This window comes from Atractosteus spatula, chromosome 10, assembly GCF_055471065.1.
Source record: "Atractosteus spatula isolate fAtrSpa1 chromosome 10, fAtrSpa1.hap1, whole genome shotgun sequence".
In the NCBI taxonomy this organism is placed as follows: domain Eukaryota; kingdom Metazoa; phylum Chordata; class Actinopteri; order Semionotiformes; family Lepisosteidae; genus Atractosteus; species Atractosteus spatula.
The window spans coordinates 8,822,222-8,841,193 of NC_142715.1; the positions used below are offsets into that span (position 1 = coordinate 8,822,222).

General features: G+C 42.7%; 1 non-coding gene and 1 pseudogene across 1 annotated transcript; both read left to right on the forward strand.

Annotated features, from left to right (window-relative positions):
- The first annotated feature begins 2,722 nt into the window (after window positions 1-2,722).
- LOC148824782 (uncharacterized) lies at window positions 2,723-15,451 on the forward strand (annotated as a pseudogene).
- A 2,660-nt stretch (window positions 15,452-18,111) lies between these two features.
- On the forward strand, window positions 18,112-18,184 carry trnaa-agc (transfer RNA alanine (anticodon AGC)). Its single transcript has one exon. It is a non-coding gene; the product is annotated as a tRNA-Ala (tRNA).
- Window positions 18,185-18,972: the final 788 nt, after the last annotated feature.

Sequence of the window (18,972 nt, forward strand, 5' to 3'; positions counted from 1 at the left end):
CCTTTAGGAGGGGAGATAAGGAAGAGGTCAAGCGTGTACAGAGGGAGCTAAAGCAGAAGTTAAGAGAGAGCAAGGACGCCTACAGGAGGAGGGTAGAGGATAAGCTGCAAAGGAATAGGGTGAGAGATGTATGGAGCAGTATGAGAGAGATCACTGGCTTCAAACAGGCTGGGGGTGCAACAGAGGGGAACCTGGAGATGGCCAACGAGTTGAACCAGTTCTTTAACAGGTTTGATTCTGGGTCCTCTGTGGCGCAACACCCATCCCCCCACAGCCACACGCTCCCTAACCCTTCACAGCTGCGACTGCCCAATACCTCCTCCATCCCCCCACAAACATGGCCGCCTACAGCCACAACCCCCGACGGCTACTCACCCACCCATCCCCCACAGCTGCCACTCTCCAACACCTCCGCCATTAACACCTGCAGCACTAAAAGCACTATGAGCACCAACCCCCAGGCCAGGCTGACCATCACAACTGACCAGGTGAAGAAGGAGCTGAAGAGGCTGCACGAGGGTAAGGCCGCAGGACCAGATAACATCTGTCCCAGAGTTCTGAGGGCCTGTGCTGATCAGCTGAGCGGAGTGCTCCAGCAACTGTTCAACCTGAGCCTGCGCTTGGAAAGAGTCCCGGTGCTCTGGAAGACATCATGCCTGGTCCCGGTACCAAAGAAAGGGCGCCCCTCTGTCCTCAACGACTACAGACCAGTTGCACTGACTTCTCACATCATGAAGACACTGGAAAGGCTGGTCTTATCCCACCTGAGACCCCTGGTCAGCTCATCACTGGACACCCTACAGTTTGCCTACCAGCCCAGTGTTGGTGTGGAGGATGCGATCATCTACATGCTGCAAAGGGCCTACTCACACCTGGACAGGGCTGGCAACACTGTAAGGATCATGTTTTTCGACTTCTCCAGTGCCTTCAATACCATCCAGCCCTTACTTCTAAGGAGGAAGCTGGAAGAGATGCAAGTCGATGCCTCCACGACCTCGTGGATCACTGACTACCTGACAGGCAGACCACAGTCTGTGAGACTTCAGAACTGTGTGTCTGAACAGGTAGTGAGTAACACAGGGGCACCTCAAGGGACAGTTCTTTCTCCATTCCTCTTCACCCTCTATACTTCGGACTTTAAGTACAACTCAGAGTCATGCCACCTGCAGAAGTTCTCAGATGACTCTGCAATTGTGGGATGTATCAAGGGTGAGCAGGAGGAGGAGTACAGAGGACTGGTCAGCAGCTTTGTGGAGTGGTGTGGGGTAAACCACTTGGAACTGAATGTTACAAAGACAAAGGAACTGGTGGTAGATTTCAGGAGGAAAAAGGTCAAACCTACTCCTGTCTACATCCATGGGAGTGGCGTGGAGATGGTGGACTCGTACAAGTACCTGGGAGTGCACATCGACGATAGACTGGAATGGTCTAAGAACACCGAGGCCATCTATAAGAAGGGACAGAGCCGACTCTACTTCTTGAGGAGGCTCAGGTCCTTCAATGTGTGTAGTAAGATGCTACACATGTTCTATCAGTCGGTGGTAGCGAGTGCCATTTTCTATGCAGTGGTGTGCTGGGGCTCGGGGATTAGAGCAGTAGATTCCAAAAGGCTGAACAAGCTCATCAGGAGAGCAAGCTCTGTCATTGGGTCTGACCTGGACTCCTTGGAGGTAGTGGCTGAGAGGAGAATGATGTCCAAACTAGAGGCCATCATGGACAACTTCTCCCATCCCCTCTATGACAGGCTTGCAGGAATGAAGAGCACGTACAGCAATAGACTGATTCATCCACGGTGCAACAGGGAGCGCTACAGGAGGTCATTCTTGCCGTCTGCCATAAGACTGTACAACGCATCCACCTTGCGTCTTGGCAGAGGCAACATCGACAGTGACCTGTATCTGGATTAAACGCATCTACACATCTACTGCTACATCTGTTCTCTTCTTCTTCTTTTTCTTTTTCTTTTTCCCGTTTACAACCACTTTCTGTGCAATATATGCCAGGGACCTGTGCAATACATTTATATTTATATCTACAGTTACATCTATATTTATATCCATATGTGTGATATGAGTGTGATATGATTTTCTGTGTACTGTTCTGTTCTAGTTTGTTCTTGTGCGTCTGGACTGTGAGTAACTCTTGTATTGTATTGTATGTATTGTACTATTATTATATAATTCGTTACATTGTGGCTGTGTTGTGTGTGTTAAGCTGCTGTTGCACTGCAATTTCCCTCACGGGATCAATAAAGTATTATCTATCTATCTATCTATCTATCTATCTATCTATCTATCTATCTATCTATCTATCTATCATGCTTATATTGTGTATTTTTTGTTGTTGGCCTTCTGTAAAGTGCTTTGAGAAGCCACCTTTAAAGGTGCTATATAAAATAAAGTTTATTATTATTATAAAGTTCTTGTTTTCTTTTCCTGTATTTACAGGCACAGAGACCAGTGCTCTCTCTGACGCTGGGGAAATGGCTCCTCTTGAACAGCAGCACAGTGAGGAGGAGTGGGGCTCCAGTTTGGTGCAGGAGAGAGAACTCACTGTCGCAGAAGGGAAAGAGACACTCAGTGAGCAGCACACAGAGAGCAGACAGAGTGTCGAGGATCTGGACTCTGTGCCCATGATGAAGACAGAGCCTGAGAGTGAGACACCTAGGCTCTTAGTATGTGATGATTTTATAGAGAAGATTAATAATCTGGACTCGAACAATATTACACAAGGTTGTAATGAACTGGGCTGTGTCTCTGTACGAGAGCACAGTGAAGAACTGGATGTTTTAAATCTTACAGAACAGGACATGAAGTCCAAGTTGATTGACGCTGCAGAGCAGCAGACTGATGTACCTGGTGAAGAGAACAGTACTGAGTCACAGCACACAGAGAGGAGTCAGTACAGGGAGGAGCAACAGCAGCTCCTACAGGGCTTGATAATTAGGCCTTGTTCTGTTCAAGTGGAGAGACTGTCATTGCAGAGACTCAAACAATCATATGATCCCTTAGTATCTGATGGCTTTACACACAGGTTTAATAATCTGGTTACTGAGAAAATTGTTAAAAGTTTTAATGAACTGGAGAGTAGGTCTGTTCTTGGGCAAAGAGGGGAACAACTGAATGAACTAGACAGTTTTAGTCTCAGAGAGCTGGAGAAGGAGCCCCGGATGATTCACACTGCTGAGCAGCACACTGAAGGACATGGTGGAGAAAACAAATCTCAGCACACAGAGCAAGACCATTCCATGGAGCATTGGCAGAATAAGAGACCCCAGTACAATCAGAGGATGAGGAAGAATCACTCAAGGCCTTGCTCAGATGGAGTGGACAAACTGCCATTATGGCACAGGGAGGAGCAGCGTTTCTGTTATTCTAGCATTTCAAAGCCCTACCAGCACCTTCACACAGGAGAGAGACCATTCAGCTGCAGTCAGTGTGGGAAGAGTTTTATTCAGTCAAGTGACTTTAAAAGACACCAGCATATTCACACGGGAGAGAGACCTTTCAGATGTAGTCATTGTGGGAACAGTTTTAGTCACTTGCACCTCTTAAAACAACATCAGCACATTCACACAGGAGAGAGACCGTTCAGCTGCAGTCAGTGTGGGAAGATTTTTAGTCAGTCACATGCCTTAAAATCCCACCAGCACATTCACACAGGAGAGAGACCATTCTGCTGCAGTCAGTGTGGGAAGAGTTTTAGTCGGTCATGTAACTTAATAACCCACCAGCGCATTCACACAGGAGAGAGACTGTTCACCTGCAGTCAGTGTGGGAAGACTTTTAGTCAGTCAAGTAATTTAATAACCCACCAGCGCATTCACACAGGAGAGAGACCATTCGGCTGCAGTCAGTGTGGGAAGAGTTTTAGTCAGTCAAGTAGCTTAATAGCCCACCGGCGCATTCACACAGGAGAGAGAGCATTCAGTTGCAGTCAGTGTGGGAAGAGTTTTAGTCTGAAAAGCCACTTACAATCACACCAGCGCATTCACACAGGAGAGAGACCGTTCAGCTGCTGTCAGTGTGGAAAGAGTTTTAGTCGGTCAAGTAGCTTAATAACCCACCAGCGCATTCACACAGGAGAGAGACCATTCAGCTGTGGTCAGTAAGGGAAGAGTTTTAGTCAGTCAAGTAGCTTAATAGCCCACCAGCGCATTCACACAGAAGAGAGACCATTCATCTGCAGTCAGTGTGGGAAGAGTTTTATTCAATCGCATGACTTAAAAAAGCACCAGCGCATTCACACAGGAGACAGACCATTCAGCTACAGTCAGTGTGGGAAGAGTTCCAGTCAGGTGACTTAAAAACACCAATTTAGTCACCAGGTTTTTTATTTAATCATAGTCTAAGTCAAGTCAACTAAAATGTCTTTTAGTTCAAGTGGGTAGATGCGTCAGCATGTGACATCCGAAGAAGGCTCCACAGCCGAGACATTTATTTTCTTCTCTTTTCAGCATGGAACAAACCTTTACTTGTTCCCAAAATGTCTATTAGTCATAGTCACTTTGTAGTCACCCAATTTTGAGTTCGTCTGGTCAGTTAAATTTTGACTATACTCTTATTTACAGTTGACTAAAACAGAAATAGTTCTTGTCACAGAGTTTAATTTATGTGGATAAGAGAGCATATATATCAAATACAATAAATATTTATGCAATAAAGGGTAAATAATAAAGAATAAGATACTGTATGAATCTCTTTTAATAAGAAAATCTATTTTGGCACCGTTAGTAATACTTCAATTTTTTTTTCAATGCAACTGCAGACAGGACAAGCTATATATACAGTGCCTTCAGAAAGTACTCACACCCCATTGTTTATTTCTCATTCTGCTGTGTTGCAAAGTCAAATTAAATCATATTTAAATGTTTTTTTCCACTCCTGTAGAAGCAATTCTCTATAATGTTCAAATGAAATTAAGTATTTATAATTCTGAAGACATCTATTAAAAATAAAAATGGAAAATTACTTAATTGATAAGTATTCACTCCCTTTGTTTCAACAACGTAATTTGGGTCAATTATCTTGAGAGATCACACTAAATACATTAACAAGGTACACCTGTGTTCATTTCAAATTCACCGGTGTTCAATTGCTTGATTGCACAATAGGTATCACTGACTGTGAGGTCTCACTAAAACAGCAGATCAGATCAGTCCTGCTGTCATGAAGACCAAGGAGCTACCTTTGGAACTTTGAGATGAAGTTGTTAGGAGGAAAAAAAACTGGAGAAGGTTATAAAAAGATTGGCAAAGTTTTGAACCTTCCTAGGAGCACCGTTAAATCCCATTGTAACTAAATAGAAAAAACATGGCAAAACCCAGACACTACTAAGATCAGGCCCTCCTACCAAATTGAGCAACCGGACAAGAATGGTGATTGTCAGAAAAGTGACCAAAAGTGGCCAGCTCCAACACTGACAGAGTTGCAGAGCTTTTTGGCTGAAATGGGAGAAACTGCAGACACAAACAATCTCTTGTAATACAATACTTTTGTAAATGAGAAATGTAAATCTTTCATTTTGAAAAACAAATGTTCTTGAATAAAAAATATTTTTGATTCATAAATGTGTTGAATTTAGTGTTCTTAAAACGAGGAAAAAAATGTTAAAATGTGGAGGTGTAATGGGAACAAAATGCGACAAAATTCCAGTGGGTGAATACTTTCTGAAGGCACTGTATATACACTCATCTACTGTGACAAGACCCTGCTGACACTACCCTGACTTAGGGAATTCACACACACAAAAACACAAGACAAAAGGCATTTTAAGGTCAAGCAGGATTTAACACAACAGAGTGTAGAAGAAGCTACACCACTTCATAACCCTGCTTCACAACAACTAACACTCATCTTCTAACTCTGCTGGTATTCTCAAGCTAACCCTGTCAGCCTGTTGAAGGTGTAACTGACAGGTATCACATGATGCACAGTTTATATGCACATCCTATTCACTCCCGGAAAGATACCAGTGTGCAGCATTAATGTATCAGCTACTACCAGAAATATTTGTTTATGGATAATGTCATAATGCATTTATTTTACATTGTTAGAGAGTGAGACTGCAGGGAGGAATAAAGATTTCATGATACTATTACTGTTACACCTGTAGCGGCAAGGCTTATTAAAATACAGGAATTAAGTTTTGCGCTCTCTTGCCAGTGAGGCCCCATCTCTCTCTTCATCTCTGTGGTGCAGCCACAGATAAGCTATTCATGCAGGCTGATTTAAGGTTTCTTTGATAAGGGACAGCTCCCAAATGGGGATGCACTTAGCTAAGCCTGGCTATCATGATCAATGGTCATCCATTGGCGCCTATCTGTCTAGGGAGTGCCAGATGGACATCTGGACTGCATTCCTAAGTGTCAGGGGTGAGTTACTCACATCTCACCTTGATCAACCAATCAGGAACTGGTAGGGCCGAGTAACCCACGTGGGTCTCTGATGCCCATTAAACTTTCAGCCAATGAAGGACCTGAAGTTCCTCCAGGTAAAAACAGGCAACACAGAGGGCCTGAAGAAGAATTCCAAAAAGAACAATTCCAGGGGTGCGAATGATTCCAGGACAGGACGGCCCGCAGGCCAGAACAGTTGGGAAGTGCAGGACATTCTCGCAGCACGCCTCCTGACCATCCTGAGACTCAGCCCGGACCACCATGTAACGGCCAGTGTGTCCGAGTGCCAGAACTTTCCTTGTTCTAAGAGTCGAGAGCGGAGGTTGCCAGAGAGTAACCAGAGGACCCACCCGAGGTTAGCATCAGCAGCAAGCCTCGTGAACAGGTCGGAACTGTGGACAGCTGAATCAGTATTCAGAACTAGCGCTTCATCAGGAACGAACCGTTCTTCTTCCTGACCAGCTGGGACCCACAGTCAGTTTTCTCCTGTGCACAAACTTTGCTAGTTAAAGCCAACACTAACTAGCTCGGTCTTCAGAGAGCAGCGCAGCAGGAATCTCTCCAGCCGCACCGAGCACCGCTTGGCACCTAGCCAGAGAGCACGGATTGGACAGCAACAAGCCTGCAACTGTTTCTTTGTCCGGGGGAGATCTGAATCCCCAGAGATTGGATGAGTATTCAACTTCACTGCATTACTGCTCGAGAATTCAATTGTTATCCCAACCAGTTGATATCAATTTAATTCCTAAGAGTTATGTACTTGTTTTGAGTATCTAATGTAGAAGTTGTAACCAAGTTCATTCAAGAAACGGTCTAAATGAATGATATACTGAACGTATGTCCTCTTGATATGTGTAACTCTTTGTAACTGAATGAATATATACCTTTTGTATTCTGCTAACCCTCACGATAAGATCTGTTAGATTTACATGCACCTTCTATGTATTAATAAATGTATTTTAGTGTATTAGTACCTGTGTGTGTGCGTTGTTTGAGTTATACCGCATGGTTGGATTCTAAGGCCATAAAAAGAATCATTTTGTGATTTACTGCCACAATTAATAATTGTCCCAGTAAATGCCCAAACCCCTACAGAACTGGTGCCTCATGAGAGCACACTACAACAGCTTTCTGACCTTTTTTTATTTGGTAGCTAGTACTGAATTGATCCCAGGATGTCATCCATTTGTTTCCTGAAAGAAAACTATCCCACCACCCTTTGTGTGAGCTATTGTCTCCCATGCTCATTTTTAAATGTACTTCCCTGTAGTTTCCATTTGTGAAACAACTTGGATATTTAGCTTGTTCCATGCTCCCACATCCCTTTGTGTAAAGGAGTGCCTCCCTTCCTGACTGGAGGACCTCATCTAGCTGTCTTGAATGATGTCAGGGTATCGGCTTCAACACTATCACTGAGCAGCATGTTCCACACACCTACAGCTGCTTTCGTAAAGAAGCCAATTTGAAATTCACTTGTGCCCTCTAGTGTACTAGTACAGTGTACAGTAACACTTTGGTATTTATGAGGGTTAGGTGCCTTGAGGTCTCCTCAGATGGTGAATTTTCAAACATGGAACTTAATGCCTTGCGGGAAAATAATGTGTGGTTCCACAGTTCACAAAACCATAATTATTTTTGTTATAACTATATCAGAAATAAGTGATATTAGTTATTAGTATTTTTAAAGAAAATTAGTTCTGAAAACTTCAGAAAAGCATTCCGTCCTCCCTATAATTCTAATTATTGTATGTGCAAACTAATAAGATCACTGCTATATAACAGATTACCATGTACTGGACTAAGTTTTTCTTTTCATTGTTGTGTGCATTTTCTTTCCTTTTAGATCTTATTTTTATTATTGTTCAAAAATGCAGCACTATCGCCTTGTAATGACGCTTATTACCTCACAGGAATAACTGACAGGAAAGTAAATTGAAACTGATAGTTTAGGGATTCATGGAAGATATTTGTTTTAATAATATTTCTTTTATCTGGCAACACAACACTGAGTCGCGCACAGGCACTGCTCTGGTAACAGGTCCACATACAAGCCGCTTCTAACGCTTTCCTGAAGGAAACTGAACAATTGAAGCATTACCCAGGATGCACTGCTCCAGAATCATGTTAAGTCATGTTAACGCAGCTGTGCCTTATAACATTGTATAACCTTATAACACTTTTGTGCAAAGAAGCGAAATCACGAATATTGAACACGGTTTTACTACAGAAAGTTGGCTGTTAGTAGTTTAGAGTTTAATGAATAAACCGCCTTTTCTAATTTTCCAGAATTACTACTCCGTCAAATGGACACATTTTCAAAACTGGAGGAACTGAAATTAGTACTGGGTCCATCTCCAGGAATTTTGTGTGCCCTACCAGTTGGATTCAGCAAGGTGGTTACTCTAAGGCAACTGTACTTGAATATTACCATACAACAGGAAGACACTATATTAGGTAATATCAGGTTAATCCATCCATCCATCCATTTTCTAAAGTGCTTTATACACTACAGGGTCGTGAGGAAGCCAGAACCTATCTAGCAAGCAACAGGGGTAAGGCAGGATACACCCTGGATGGGATGCCAGCCCACTGCAGAGCAGACAGATACAAACATACATGCACACTCAGATCGGAGTCTGTTCACCTACCAGCACTGCCAGTGGACTGTGGGAGGAAACTGCATCACCTGGAGGAAACCCACATGAGCACAGGGAAAACATGCAAACTCCATGCAGACAGCACTGAAAGTGAACCCAGGGCCACTGCGCTACAAGGCTAACCCTAACCCTGAACTGGAATAAGTGGTTAGAAAAAGGGATGGATGGATGAGTCAGACTAACAAAGATCTGTTGGAATGAATGGCTACTCCTGACCAAGACTGGGAAGCTGATCAAAACATGATTCCAAAAATATTGTGCCAGAGCAAACAAATATGAGTGTTTGGACTGCATTTTCTTCTAAAACATCAAACCATTTTGTCTTTAAAAACACTTAACATGACCGCACAGATGTGTTCCTTGGAGCAATACGAATGCAAAAAATATTGCTGCATGAATCTAAATATCTGCCTTAACTGCATTCCATCTTAAATTTCCAAACTCATTTATGTAATCAACTACAAACTTCCCTTTATAAATTCGACAGTATGTGCCAAGTAGAAGCTACATTAAAGCTTACAAATAACCAAAATGTAAGTCTTACAAAAGTGCTGATGGAAAGTGAAAGGCCGAAGGAATAGAGCGCACTTTGGGAGTTGTCACAGCATTGTTTGAAAAGGCCCAAGCAGATAAATTAAGAATACCAATACCAAAATGAATCAAGGTAAGGCCAATGCTGAGGTCAAATCAATATACAGTAATTATTATTGGTGAAGTAAAAGTAAAGATGGGGGTTAAATTAAGTCCTTTCTGCTTGAAGATTAGACTTCTAAGCAACAGGAGTTTATGGTAGGAAAGGAAGACCTTTGTCTCTGAACTGATTTGTAGTTTTACAGCTGCCGACTGAAGTAGTTGAAGTAAGGTGTAAATAACACGATAAATAAAGAATTCCAGTAACTCAAGGTAACACCCGTGCAGATGCCAGATGAGCGGCACTGGGAGAGCAGGAGTCTGAGACCCTTGTGAAACCTCTATTGGGGAAGAGGGAGAATTCAGGTTGAGGCCTCTAATAGATGTGTGTAGAAAAAAATGTGAAAAGAATGTGTGTATGATGATGAGGTGTGGGGCCATCAGTATGCCATATTTTATAAGGGGGGAATGAAGTAAGATGTGAAGACGGGGTTAATTTTAAGTCCTTTCTGTATGAAGATTAGACTTCTAAACAACAAGCTGAAGTTTATGGCAGGAAAGGGGGTTAACTGATAAGGATTCCAGATGCAAGCTAGGAGAGCTAGGGAACCCCCTGGGGACTTAATCCCTGATCATTTGGCCAAAAAGCTGTGAACTGGCCAAACACGTGACCTCCCCTCTTTACCATAATAACGAGCGATGTCAGAAGCGGAAAGGAAAGGATATATAAACCTAAAGTTTGTACCAGCACTTTGAACAATATTTCGGTTTTGTTGTTTCTTGTGGGAAACAAGACTTCGGCTTTATTTTTCCTTGCATGCAATTAACTTCGTCTTGTAATCCAGAACCTTATTCTTTCTGTTACAACATTGGGAAAACTCCTTCTGTATTATTGCAACGTGATTGCACTGCCCTTCTTGGTGAAAGAACCAGAGGCTGTGGTTTTCAGGAGGAGTGGCCAGTCATCGTCTGCACCAGTAACAGTATGAAGCTGCTGATGGGTGGTTTTTGGTTTTTTGTTTCTGTTTCAACTTTTCGTGCATTTCCCACTCTTGTCCAGCTTTGTATTGGAAAGTGACTCCTGTCCTGCATAGGAAGGCATCATCAGCCCCCTGCCTTGCGCTAGCCTGCGGGAGCTCAGACTGGGCTGCAAAGCGTTTACCGGTTCTCAGGTTTTGGTGAGCCATTTCCTTCTGCCAATGAGTCTGTGCCGTGTTCTGATGCATCATATTCCAGATTGTTGTTCTAGCAGTTCTTATCCACACCAGCGGGTTTTACAGAGGTTATCAAAACTAGTCACCCCGGCCTAGACTTTTTCACGTATTACTGACAAAATCATGTCAAAAAAACAAAAGTCTACAGCTCATCCCAAATCAACTAGAAATATAAGACTGTTACTTGCATGACTAGTTAACTGCTTTTGCTACGAAACACTTGAATCCAGGGCATTATCCTCAACAACATGCCTGGGTATCTTGTTCTGCACTCTCATAGTCTCCTTCTGTCCTCTTTGGTTCACATTTCACTGTTCATTCTGAAGATGTCCAGCCAGTGTTTCTATTATTTCATTTTCATTTGCAATTACTGTTCAGAGCGTCTGACCACTTGTTTTTCACTTGGAGGACGGATTTTACAGTGTGTGAATAAAGGTAAAATAAATTGTGATTTTAGGTTGATTTGCCTTGCACAACCTTTTCACAGATCAACCTGTACAGAAGGTATTCTATTTCTGGACATAAGAGAAGAGAAAAGGTAAGAGGTCTTTTATCAAGTAAACAATCACTCTAACAGTTGTCGTTGTGATCTCTGTTAATTGTAATGTTTTGTTTTTTTCTCAGTTGTAGAGCTTGGGAGATTAACAAATCTGAAAGTGCTGAAGCTGTGTGATGAAGTGTTTGACACTGTGTGAAGTAACGCCAGCTTTCAGTAGGTGGAAACTAACTTCTAAAAAGCCAGGCACTTCTCAGTGAGTTATTGAAGCTTTCATGTGAACGGCTCGTCTTAGTGACAATGTGACTGTAACATATTTATGATTTGATCTTAAGTTCTTTGACTTTTTTAATATAGGCAAAATGATTGTTTGCTCTGCAATTCAGCTCCAATTTCTTTGGGATGTTGGGCATGATTGTGTTGACCTAAAACCAATTAGCTTGCTCTGTCCATGGGTGGCACGGTGGCTCCCTGGGGTGTATTGCTGGGACATTGGCATTGCCTGTCATTGCATTAGCAGTTCTGGAGCCCTGGGTTTAATTCCGGACCTGGGTTCTGTCTGTGGGGAGTTTGCATGTTCTCTCCGGTTTAGTGTGGGTTTCTTTCAGATGCTCTGGTCTCCTCCCACAGTCCTCCCACAGTGGTAGGTTATATAGGTATGTGCACATCTAGATACATCCAGGATGTATCTGCCAGGCACGTGTTTCTTGCTGGGATAGACTTCAGCTGCCATGCAGCTCTGTACTGGATAACATGGCTAGAAAATGGATGGATGAATTTGGTTGACAGAATTATCAGTTTTTTTAAATACATCGCACAGATATTGTATTGCATGTGTGTCTATAAAACATTTAAGTATCTACAGCTGGCATCTATATGTGCCCTGTGATGGAAAACCAAATGATGAAAACATTTGACTGTCCATTGGACTTGTTGTAACAGTCTTTAAACACAGGCTAATGCAGAGAAACAGACATGCGCAAATACAGACATTAGGCTCAGAAACAGCACTGGTTATTTATAATGCAGGGAAATAAAAAACAAACTCCAAAGTAAAAACCTAGCTCTTTTTCAGTCCCTCACTATCAGGAGTGGGCAGCTAAGCTAATTGCCATCCTCAAAGAACTGAACAACTCTTAACTCCAGTCTCTCTCTCTCTCTCTCTGTGACTCTTCACAAAAAACATGTGTTTCCCTGAGTCTCTTCATACTAAACACTTCCAGAACCTTGCAGCTCTGTCCTCTGTGTCTTTCTCTTGGTCCCTCAGATGCACAAAGCCTAGCAGAGGATCTGCCGTCTGGTCGGTCCCATTTTTACCGAACGGTGCCTTTCTTGAACCTTATCACATTAACTACTCCGCAGAGCAAACACCACACGTCTGTGTTAAGATATGTTCATTTCACGAGTCCCAGACTTGCCGGGTCCCAGACCCGTTATAAGTCCCTGACTCATCGAAGAGAACACCCCTGTGGCTCGCTTTTCAAACTATTAATTTTTTAAGGATCATTTACTGACGTCAGACAGCTGCCAATTCTCCAGATGCGTCTCTGGAAGGATAAACAGTTTATCCCCCTAGGTTGATCCAATTTGCTAAAATTGTCCGGGTCCGGATGGAGTTTCAGCAGCCATCCGCGCTCAGGTTTGTGATCCCGGACGAGCCCCCAAATTGTCATGGAAATATACCTATCAAGGAAGCCACGAGAGAGAGTTCTTACCTGAGTAAGGTCTTTATTTCAATATTGCAATATTGGGAGCCCTGTTGCCACTCTGCAAAGTGCATCAGAGACTCAATTTGTTACAAGCAGTACAGGGTTTTTATAAGATGTTGCGCTGTAAGAGAAAGCTCAGCATTTTGTCCCTTCTAACACTTCCCCTTTCCCTAAGACAAAACAGATTACATCATAAAAACGAAAGAAGAAGCACCACTAGATTTGTTTTTCAAAGCTTATCAGTTACTTTCGGCTAATCTAATGACCTAGACAGCATATATTGTTTTGGTACATTGTCTTCTAAAGTAACCTAAACAGTGCGTACTTTGTTATATATTTTCCTAAAGCTCTCTACATTTTAAGAATCAATTTACTTATTAGATTTCCATTTCACTTCAAATGGCAGAAAGCAAAGCAACTGACTTTTGGAAGCTTGAGCTTCCTTCTTTGTGATCTGACACCTGACCAATAATCTTCCACCAGCAGGTCTTGTGACAGCGGGCAGCAGTTCACACCCCACAGCATTCTGGGAAATGCGGTCCAGACAAGAACCTCAAGTTTGTCTTGACTCACTCCCCTCTTGCATATTTGTACAGTATGTATAGTAAAGAGACTGAATGTCCTGAAGGGATAGGCCGTCCCAAAAAGAGATGAGTAAATAAGTGCTGCTAATTATCTGTGTTCTCACCTTGTGCACTGCAGAAACTTAAAAACCTTGAAGTCTTGCATCTGCCGTTTGGAAAAGGCATTAAAAAGGCAGCTGAGATGATTATTAAAGTTTGTCAAACTCTGCCATGCTTGAGGTCCCTTTGAATGCACTCCTGTTTGAAAGATGACAGTCTTGTCACATTTGGTAAGTTGTACAGAGATCCTTTATGTTTAGAATAGATCTACAACAGAATAAGTGCTTGTTATGACAAGTCTACTGTATGATTTTCAAATGGTGTAAAAATAAGAGCTAAATCAAACCTGTCAGTGCTGGGGCCCTGGGTTCAGTTCCTAAGATGCTCTCTGTGTGGCGTTTGTATGTTCTCTCTGTGTTGATGTGGGCTTCCACCCACATGCTGGTAGGTTAATTAGCCCTGCTGTTTGTGAGTGTGTGTCTGTCTGCCCTGTAATGGACTGGTGTGCCATCCAGGGTGTATCCTGCCCTACGCCTGTTACTTGCCAGGATAGGCTCCAGCTCCCCTGCGACCCTGTGTGGGATATTCTGGTTAGGAATACCAGAATATCCCAGCTCAGAAACAGTACTCTCTACTTTATCATATGTTTTGTTTTCCATGTAATTTTTCAAATACATTGCTTAGGATACATTCTATGTCTGTTTATAAAACATTCAAAATATCTAAATAAAGTGAGTGTTTTTAGTTATTTTAATCAGGCATAGGAAATCATAAAATAGAGCTTTTTCTCATTTTTGATAAGCTTCATGCCAGAATTGTTATCCTATTAATTTAGGACTGTGTTGTAATAAAACAGTAGTTCTATTTCTAACAAAAGTGCATTTTATTTTTCAATGCAATTGAAGTTTTTTTATTAGAAATATATATAAACTTAGTAGTATTAGTATTCTCAAAAAATAATATTGTTTAAACCTATCTATCAGGAAAACATTATCTTGGTTGATACTACTGTTTTGAAACGTTCCTGGAAATGACATTCAAATGAATTAAAATGCTTGATTAGCTGTCCTTACCTACAGCTGCGATACCACAACTGTATTCAACCTATGGACAGAGTGGTGGCTCTGTGGCTAAGGAACTTTGCCTGTGGCTGGAAGGTTGCTGGTCCAAATCCCGTGGCTGGCAGAGGAATCCTACTCTGTTGGGCCCCTGAGCAAGGCCCTTGACCCCAACTGCTCCAGAGGCGCTGTACAATGGCTGATCCTGGGCTCTGACCCCAAGATTCTCTCTGTCTGTCTGTCTCATGGAAGGCAAGCTGTGGTATGCGAAAAGACAAATTCCTAATGCAAGAAATTGTATATGGCTAATAAAGTGATCTTATGTTATCTTATTCCATGTAATAAATAAATATAAATTTAAATGGCAACTCAAAATGGCCATTTCCTTGGACTTCATAAATTCATTATAGATCACAGCATCAACACCACAGAAAGAGGTTGGCAGGAATTGTTCCACTGTCTGGGGCGCCTGAGTAACCTGGTGAAGGTGGACATCTCCAGACCCGTGTCTCATCTGCTGAAACCTTCTTCCTGCCTGGTCGTCGCCTGTGTAAGGGCCATCGCGTGGCTCCCTAGAATCCAGTATGTTCTTCCGCCGGGCTGGCTGCTGGACGAAATGGACTGGAAGCTGTTCGAAGACACGAAGAAGAGGCATCCTCAGTCATGACACATTTCTTTGACCTACATGATCCACGTGCAGCCAAAGATTGTAGAAAGCATTTGAACTTTAGTTGGCAACACGTACCACAACAACAGAAATCAATCCCCATTCGACCATCGCTTTCGGACGCTGTTGGCACCCGGTGAAGTACAGGTGTACTTGAAATGAAATGAGATGTGTACTTGTACTAATTAACTGCTGTCTCTGTGTTTTTCTATTATTGGAAAATAAGACTGCAAAACCTGAGACCTCTAAATATATGAATATTAATTATATTTACATTTCCCTGTGCAAGGTCTGAAACAACCCCTTAAGCCTTGCAATCTTACACTGTTCTTGGATCCTATGTGGAAATAGAAAGGGCAGAAGGGTCATGATCTGTTTTGTAACCAAATGTATTCTGTAAAAGGATGTGATGAACTGTCTCTGGTCATTCGTCCTGCTTTCCTAATATGGACTAGCTGTAGATTGCTGTAATAGCTCTCACTATGTTGTTGTTACCGAGGGAGCTTGGTAAAGTCCCTGATTATCTCCAGGTGGCAGAAGAAATAAAGTTGCAGACTATTGTTCGCTGTAATCTGGTATCCCATTACACCAGTTAACTGAGGCTCACGCAAGCACATCACCAGTTGGGTCATCTGTCATTCCAGCATCCCAATGACTGGAGTTACTTGTAGGAATAGGTACTGGCCAGAAGGAGCCCCAATTGGAAATGGCTTCACCCAGAGGTTGAATGAATATTCAAGTGCTTGTGAAGGGCAGGGTCTTTATTAACAGCGGTTCATCTCTGATATCCACAAAATGTGTCCTCTTAGACATTTCCGAAGGTGTGTGTCCAATGTTGTACACTGGGCCAAGGAAATGTCGGGGAATGACGATGCCTAAATAAAGGAATTTATTTTATTTTGTAACCGACTGCACCGCCTAGCACTTTGAAAGGGTGCCAGGACTCTACACTTGAAAGGAAAGTGGGGATATTGGGGATTTAGGGGTACAGAGAATTAAGTTGTGGTGGCAAATGTAAGCGTACGTTCAAGAAAAGAACCTTCTATGTCTTTTTAAAAGTGATTATTCATGAAAGTTCTTAGGAACACTGCCCCTTCTCTGTCCTGTGGCTGTGGTCCAGTAATATACAGCCAGAGTGCTGATAGTCTTGCAGACGGAAGAGGAGGCTCATCCTGTTGATATCAAGGCGGTGTAGGACTGCACACGTCATAGTGACTGTGCAGCTCCTACTGGACTGGTCCGCAGAGCAAGTGAGAGGCGAGCAACACGCTGTTCTGAATTTCCTAAGACTCATTCCCAAGGTCAGAGAAGCAACACTGAACTAAAATGACCTGAAAAGGTCTGTTACAGAAGTCTCTGAAGTTTATCTTTTTAGAGCTGCAAATACAATTAATTTGCAAATATAATTTCTGTTTTACTTATAAGTCAAAAATGCTACACAGGAGAGACCTCTGTAACTACAGTGAACTAAAATGACCTGAAACAATCTGCTCCTCTGACTTTGTGAGTGAGTGAGAGAAGTGAGACTGTTCAGAACTGTCTTAAATAATGACTTTTAAAAAGAGGACATGTCCTTACACTGGCCTACAAACGTTATGCTCGGAATCCCCAAATCCTATCCCTTTTCACTCTCAAAAGTGTAGAGTACCATCCTAATGAAAATCTAAACAAATCTATTAAATTAACAGTCAGAGGGGCCAGATCACATTTAAGACATACACTGAATTTAAATATGTATTTAATTTTTGTTCTTGTTGCTCCCCAGGAATTCTGAAAATTCACTATTGCATATTAAGGCTCTACATCTATTAGCTGAAATATCGAATCTTATAGACATTAAAATACATTGTTAAATTGCACTGATTAATAAACAAGAATTAATTAAACTTCACTGTGTATATTTCTGGTGTGTCTTTAAAGCAATTTTAGGGAAATATTACAATAAAATTCAAGCGACTGATGCAAGTTCATTTCTGACTGAGGATATTATTTCCACTATATTCAGGAACGTTCTAATATCATCTGGTGTTCTGCTTAGTCACCCACTGCACCAACGACTACAGGGCAGCAGCTGTTACTGTGGATTCCTTACAAATGAGGGACCTCTCGCATCCTCATAACCTCATCATCAGAAAGTTGTGAGTTTCGGGGCAGGGCCACTTCCTCTCTTGCTCTTTTCAGACACTTGCGGCAACTGTTCGCTCATAACCACGTCTGGAATGCGTGACCTTTACACGGGGGAGAAGCAACGCCAAATCCCTTTTCTAAACAACATTCACATTCAGAAATAAGTCAAGAAATTTGCGCTGCTATCAGCCTGCCCATGTTGCCAAAGAAAGATTCACTCGGCGTCAACATGGCAGAACAGCGATCACTTGAAAACAATGTTCCACACTCCGTAAGCAAGAACTTCAGTGTTTGCAGTCATCCGATATGGCGATAGTCAAAGGAACGCAAAACACGAAGCGTCAAAAGACAAGATAAGTTGATGGAAAGAGCATTGAATTGATGAGCACAAAAGTTCAGCACGTACAATAGGCAACGAAGGTCCCAGCGTCGTCATCGCACTTGAAAGGACTGCCTTGCAGACCAAGGGCAGTGGGCGGTGCCCTGTAGAGGGGCAGAGGCGGTAAGACATGATGCAGAGAAGCCTGAAGCAAGGGGGATTAGCTCAAATGGTAGAGCGCTCGCTTAGCATGCGAGAGGTAGCGGGATCGATGCCCGCATCCTCCAGGTCTGAGTTTGGAGCACCGGGAGCCAGGCGCTCTCCTTTAGCCTCTGCGACTTCTGACAGGTGCTCCTCCGTTGCGGAGAGAACGTCCTTCAGTTGTCAAGCATTGAAGGGCCACGCCTCCTTCCCAACCTCAGTCTGCACTGAGTGCGTCTCCGGCATTTTCTCGTCCGATTTGTCAGCTTAGCAAGTGAAAAGTATATCGGAGTAAAAACAGTGCTGATAATTCTCTCACAAATTGTTAGAAGACGTGCTTTTGATCATCAATTGCTTAACAATCACATTCGTTCGACTTGAGCCATCAAGCTCGTAGTTTCCCTTCAAATCTTGAAAGCTGCCAGTGAGCACATCATAGTCTGCAGGATGCCCCGTAACTTGAGTACTTCAACAGAAAGAAGAGCAGACAGCTCCACAAATATGCGAGGCACAGAGAGCGCAAGGCGTGGAAAGAGCGTTAAATTGATGAGCACAAAATTTCAGTTCGTACAATAGGTAACGAAGACTAAGACTTGCAGACTAAGGGCAGTGGGAGGTTGCTGTTTTGAGACGGAGGCATTGGGACGGTGGGCCGAGATCTATTCTTCTTAAGGAATTCTTCATCGTGAAAGATCAGTCCACAGGTTATCTAAAGAACTTACAAATTTTTTGGACTCAGGGAATCACGAGCTACCGGAAGGGAGTGAAGTGCTGAAACACATGACATGCCCTCTTGATCTCACATGCACAATTCTGCTGCAACATGCACAGCTACCGTCCACACCAGGCAGTGGGGCTTCAGCAGAATTTGCTA